The following is a 6,826-nucleotide window of genomic DNA, read 5'->3' as shown; positions in this document are numbered from 1 at the left end:
CTCCAAGATTGTACTAAGGAGGCATCCTTCTTGAGCCCGGATGGGCACATGTATAAGCAAGTAGATGGGGTCGCCATGGGTTCACCCCTAAGTATCCTGTTTGCGAACTTCTACATGGGTACCATCAAACAGAAAGTCTTAGTCGACATGAGCTTGAAACCGGCTATATACTGCAGGTATGTTGACGACATTTTTACACAGGTACCTGATGTCAGACATCTGCAAGAGCTGAAAGAGGCAGTTGAGCGGAATAATGTGTTGCGTTTCACTTACGAGATGGAGAAGGATGGGAAACTACCCTTTCTAGATGTAACAGTCATGGAAAGGAGCAGTGGTTTTCACACTGCAGTCTACACTAAGGAAACAAACATAGGAATGTGCCTCAATGCCAACAGTGACTGCCCAGACAGGTACAAGAGGAGTGTTGTTAACGTTTATGTCGACCGTGCTCTCGGCCACAGTTCAGGATGGAAGCAAGTCGATGAAGAACTCTGTAGGGTAAGGCAGGTCCTAGTCAACAATGGCTTCTCCAATGGTTTCGTTGAAGACATCATAAGAAGGAAGGTGAAATGCCATGCAACCTATGAAGAGACAATTAGCACAACACCTTTACCCCCTATTAGACTATTTTACAGGAACTTTTCCACAGCACAAAACGGAGGAAAGGGTCCTGAAAGATATTGTTGATAGGAACGTTATTCCTACAGACAAAAATCAGAAGATACAACTGACGATTTACTATAAAACCATTAAACGGCCAACCTACTCATGAGGAACTCTCCAGTCACAAAGCAGAAAGCTTTAAAAGAGACCAACGTTGTCTATGCCTTCAAATGCCCACTTGGGGACTGTAAGCCTCTAAGAACTCACTATATAGGTAAGACAACAACATCTCTTTGCAGGTAATTAACGAAGCATAAGCAACAGGGCTCCATTAAGGAACATATAATCTCTTCCCACAACCAGACCATCACCAGAGAAATCTTAACAAACAACACAGAAATCATCGATAGATACGTATCAGCGATAGCAGGCGGCTTGACATCTGCGAGGCACTACACATCAAGAAGTCAACACCAGCAATCAACAGCCAATTAATGTACAACTATATTCTACCCACTTCAAGACTTCGCACCAATATAGAAGCATCAAGAAATATGGGCCAATAGGCCCTTTGCAGTTACTTCCATTCTTCCCTTTAATTTACCAAATTTATACCCATTGTTTCATTTTCTGTCTTGTGTTGAAAGTTTTATTCACCTCACTAAAAACTGTTGTAACATATCACCTCACCCAAATGCAGGTATATATGATGAAAACTGTTTAAATTATAGCATAATTATAGCACCTCACCCAAATGCAGGTATATAAGATGAAAGCTGTTTAAATTATAGCATAGGGAGCCAGTCAGCCGAGCGGACAGCACACTGAACATGTGGTCCTGGGTTCGATCCTGGGTGCCGGCGAGAAACAATGGGCAGAGGTTCTTTCACCCTATGCCCCTGTTACCTAGCAGTAAAATAGGTACCTGGGTGTTAGTCAGCTGTCACGGGCTTCTTCCTCGGGGTGGAAGCCTGGTCGAGGACCGGGCCGCGGAGACACTAAAAAAAAAAAAAAGCCCCGAAATCATCTCGAGATAACCTCAAGATAGTAGAACTCTGTTTAGTGTTTGCAGGTTATAGTTGTGTGTGTGTAAACTAAAGTCTTTGAAAATGTATTAAGTTATTATGAAACACGTTCAAGTGTCGCATCAGACTAGAAATAAAAATGAATTTTGAAGAATTGATTTTTCAGTTACCATCAACAGTGAAAAGAAACATAAGAAATATTGAGAATATTAGTGTTAGACATAATTATCTTACTTTTTCGGTCATATTTAATTGATATATATAATTATATATACATCTATATATACATATATATATATATATACATCTCTTTCTAGGCGTTTAACGATGCATAAGCAACAGGGCTCCATTAAGGAACATATAATCTCTTCCCACAACCAAACCATCGCCAGAGAAATCCTAGTAAACAACACAGAAATCATCGATAGATACAGCGATAGCAGGCGGCTTGACGTTTGCGAGGCACTACACATCAAGAAGTCAACACCAGCAATCAACAGCCAATTAATGCACAACTATATTCTACCCACCTCAAGACTCCGCTCCAATATAGAAGCATCAAGAAATATGGACCAATAGGCTTTCTACAAACACTTCTATTCAATACCCATTGTTTCGTGTTCTGTCTTGTGTTGATGAAATTAATACCCTATTAATGCCACCTCTTGTTCTGTCTTGTGTTGATGAAATTAATACCCTATTAATGCCACCTCACCCCATCCACCTCAATAAAATGTAGATATAAAATCAGAGATGCGTAAGTTCTATTCAGTTGTGTATTTGTAAACTAAAGTCTTTGAAAATGTAATAAGTTTTACGAAACGCACTCGTGTCGCGTCAGACTAGAAATAAAAATGAATTTTGGAGAATTGATTTTTTATTTACCTCCAACAGTGAAAAGAAATGTACGAAAGATTGAGAAAATTCGTGTTAGAATTATTAACCTTACTTTTTCGGTCATATTAATAATATATATATATATATATATATATATATATATATATATATATATATATATATATATATAATATATATATATATATATATATATATATATATATATATATATATATATATATAATATATATATATATATATATATATATATATATATATAATGTCGTACCTAGTAGCCAGAACGCACTTCTCAGCCTACTATGCAAGGCCAGATTTGCCTAATAAGCCACGTTTTCATGAATTATTGGTTTTTCGACTACCTAACCTACCTAACCTAACGTTTTCGGCTACCATACCTAACCTAACCTATAAAGATAGGTTAGGTTAGGTAGGGTTGGTTAGGTTCAGTCACATATCTACGTTAATTTTAACTCCAATAAAAAAAAATTTACCTCATACATAATGAAATGGGTAGCTTTATCATTTCATAAGAAAAAAATAGAGAAAATATATTAATTCAGGAAAACTTGGCATATTAGGCAAATCGGGCCTTGCATAGTAGGCCGAAAAGTGCGTTCTGGCTACTAGGTACGACATATATATATATATATATATATATATATATATATATATATATATATATATATATGTCGTACCTAGTAGCCAGAACGCACTTCTCAGCCTACTATTCAAGGCCCGATTTGCCTAATAAGCCAAGTTTTCATGAATTAATCTTTTTTCGTCTACCTAACCTACCTAACCTAACCTAACCTAGCTTTTTTTGGCTACCTAACCTAACCTTACCTATAAATATAGGTTAGGTTAGGTTAGGTAGGGTTGGTTAGGTTCGGTCATATATCTACGTTAATTTTAACTCCAATAAAAAAAAATTGACCTCATACATAGAGAAAAGGGTTGCTTTATCATTTCATAAGAAAAAAATTATAGTAAATATATTAATTCAGGAAAACTTGGCTTATTAGGCAAATCGGGCCTTGAATAGTAGGCTGAGAAGTGAGTTCTGGCTACTAGGTACGACATATATATATATATATATATATATATATATATATATATATATATATATGTCGTACCTAGTAGCCAGAACGCACTTTTCGGCCTACTATGCAAGGCCCGATTTGCCTAATATGCCAAGTTTTCCTGAATTAATATATTTTCTCTATTTTTTTCTTATGAAATGATAAAGCTACCCATTTCATTATGTATGAGGTAAATTTTTTTTTATTGGAGTTAAAATTAACGTAGATATGTGACTGAACCTAACCAACCCTACCTAACCTAACCTATCTTTATAGGTTAGGTTAGGTTAGGTAGCCGAAAAAGTTAGGTTAGGTAGTCGAAAAATAATTAATTCTTGAAAACTTGGCTTATTAGGCAAATCGGGCCTTGCATAATAGGCTGAGAAGTGCGTTCTGGCTACTAGGAACGACATATATATATATATATATATATATATATATATATATATATATATATATACATATATTGTATTTGCAACAGGGTGGAAGCAGACCAATATGGACTGCATGGGTTGCATTGCGGAAGCACAAAGGGCTGGCATGCAAGACACAATGAGGTCAATGACATCAAGAGAAGCCTCGTCTCAGCTAGGTGCCCAGTGGAGAGAGAACCTCGCATCCAAGGGGTCGAAAACCCAATTTCCCCTCACGGCATCACCATATACTCCTGGAAGGAGGGTAGACAGTTGGTGTAGGACTACACATGTGTATCCACTTTGGCTGACACCTATGTACACCTCGAAGCTGATCAAGCAGGTGGGGCGGCCAACCACAGGGAAACGGCAAAATCATTCAAGTACAGGTGACTGGAAGGTCAATACCTCTATGTTCGCATAGCGTCTGAGATGCATGGCCCCTGGGGCAAGAGTGCCTTGGGATTTTTCAAGGAATTGGGCTTCAAGCTAATTGACGTCACCAGAGACCCAAGGGCTTCCAGTTTTTTGTTTCAACACTTCAGTGTGGCGATCCAGAGGGGAAATGCCTGCTGCGTCCTCGGTTCCTATCTGGAAGTGGAGGAGCTTCAAGAGATCCATAACCTTTAGGCATTTTTTGTATCAACCAATGTATGTCTTGTAACCTTTAAATACACAATAAAGAAAATATATATATATATATATATATATATATATATATATATATATATATATATATATATATATATTATATATATATATATATATTATATATATATGCAGAATAACCACATGTGAAAAATAGAAAATGCTTAACGCGTTTTCGGCTAATTCGCCTTCATCAGAGCAAAGTAGAATGAAGATAAGATTGCTGATCAGACCTTTATATCCGCCTGGGCAGATCACCTGACCACCAAAAATAAGTGAATTATAAGAAAGAAGGTAACTGCAGAAGGCCTATTGGCCCATACGAGGCAGTTCCTATTAATATCTCCAAGTGCCATACGTGTTAAATGATTGCTATATTGTTTTGACGTGCTATATTGAGGCTTAAATAAGGATCCAACTTGTACATACCGGGGCTCACATTAAGGCTGTTGTTACAGTGTTTGATCAGAGCAGACTCAATCACGTTTCGTTCAACAAAATCCTTACTTTTAACAATATATTTTGTCCCTGTGAAGTCGATAGAATGATTACATAAACTGGAATGTAAATACAATGCACTGGATTGCTGTGCTGTACGAATAGCATATGAGTGCTGTTTTAAACGCGAGGAAAGAGATTTACCTGTCTGGCCGATGTAAACACATGCACACTCATTACAACTGATGGAATACACACAACCTGCTACAGACGAGGGCGAGTTCTTAATTAACATGGACTTAACTGTATTATCATTTTTGAACACTAGATTAATATTAAGGTTCTTCAGGGCTGGGGCAAGATTTACTAGACCCTCAGAATATGGTAATACCAACGAATTTTTCAGTTCTGGTTTAGACTTAGTAGTCTGTTTGTAGAAAGTCCTTTTTGCTTGACCAAACGCAAGATCCAAGATCGATTTTGGGTATTCTAACTTCTTCCCAATTTCAAATATATTTGCTATTTCTTCATCGAAAAATTCAGGACTGCAAACACTCAGTGCTCTGAGAAACATACCAGAAAAAACTGCCCGCTTGACCTGAATATGATGATTTGAATAGAAATGTACATACGAGCACACATTGGTAGGTTTCCTATACACATTGAATTTGAAACTCCTACCAATTCTATGAATCATGATGTCTAAAAAAGGCAGAACACCATTCACTTCGTTCTCAATTGTGAATTTAATTGACGGAACCAGCGAATTAATTTGATTGAGAAAATCAGTTTCGTCATGATTAACCGGCCACAGGCACAAAATATCGTCAACGTACCTGTACCAAAGCAAATTTGAGGGTAAAATCCTGGGAAGGATATTTGTTTCGAAACATTCCATGTACAGATTGCTCAAAACAGGGGAGAGGGGATTACCCATCGCCATGCCAAATGTTTGTAAATAAAATGAATCATTAAAGCTGAAATAATTCTCTTTAATGCACAATTTTATAAGTTCAATAATGGTGTTAGTAGGCAAAGTTAAATTATACCTTGGGAGTAGATCCCGTAAGAATGACAACAGATCATCAACAGGAACCCTAGTGAACAGAGCCGTCACATCAAAACTCACAAGTTTAAAATCATAATTTAATTTCAAACTTGACAACTTGTTAACCAAGTCCAAGTTGTTTGTTATGTGTGAGTTGGAAATGGAACCTACTACTGGAGACAAGACTTGGACAAGCCATTTGGAAAGTCTATATGCCACAGATCCAACAGAACTAATAATAGGTCGTGGAGGATTATTCGGTTTGTGTGTTTTAATAAGCCCATATAGATATGGGAGAGAAGAGAACGACTTAAAAACTTAGGAATCAACTCCTTATCGTTCTTGAGCACGGTTTTAAGAGTTTTGTTGAAATGAACAATAACTCTTTCAATAGGGTCACTATTAACAGGTAAGTAAGTGTCTCTGTCCTCCAATAACTGGTTCATTTTTTGGACGTAGTCTTCTTTGTCCATGATGACAACAGCATTGGATTTATCAGCTTTAGTGATATGTAGAGAGCTATCTTTTTTGAGGGTTTTGAATGCTCGCATAAACCTCTCTGGACAATTAGGCACAGTACCCTTAAGTAAAGAACCGTACACCATTCCCTTGCAAATATTGATGTCATCAGCTGAAATCTCACTAGATTTCTCCAGATTGCAAAAACTTTTGTCAATATTTACATAATTCGCATCTCTATTTGATATGGAGAAA

The sequence above is a fragment of the Procambarus clarkii genome, chromosome 62 (genome assembly GCF_040958095.1).
Source record: "Procambarus clarkii isolate CNS0578487 chromosome 62, FALCON_Pclarkii_2.0, whole genome shotgun sequence".
NCBI classification, from domain to species: Eukaryota; Metazoa; Arthropoda; class Malacostraca; order Decapoda; family Cambaridae; genus Procambarus; species Procambarus clarkii.
The sequence above is the reverse complement of the archived record's forward strand: the minus strand, read 5'-3'. Positions refer to the sequence as shown.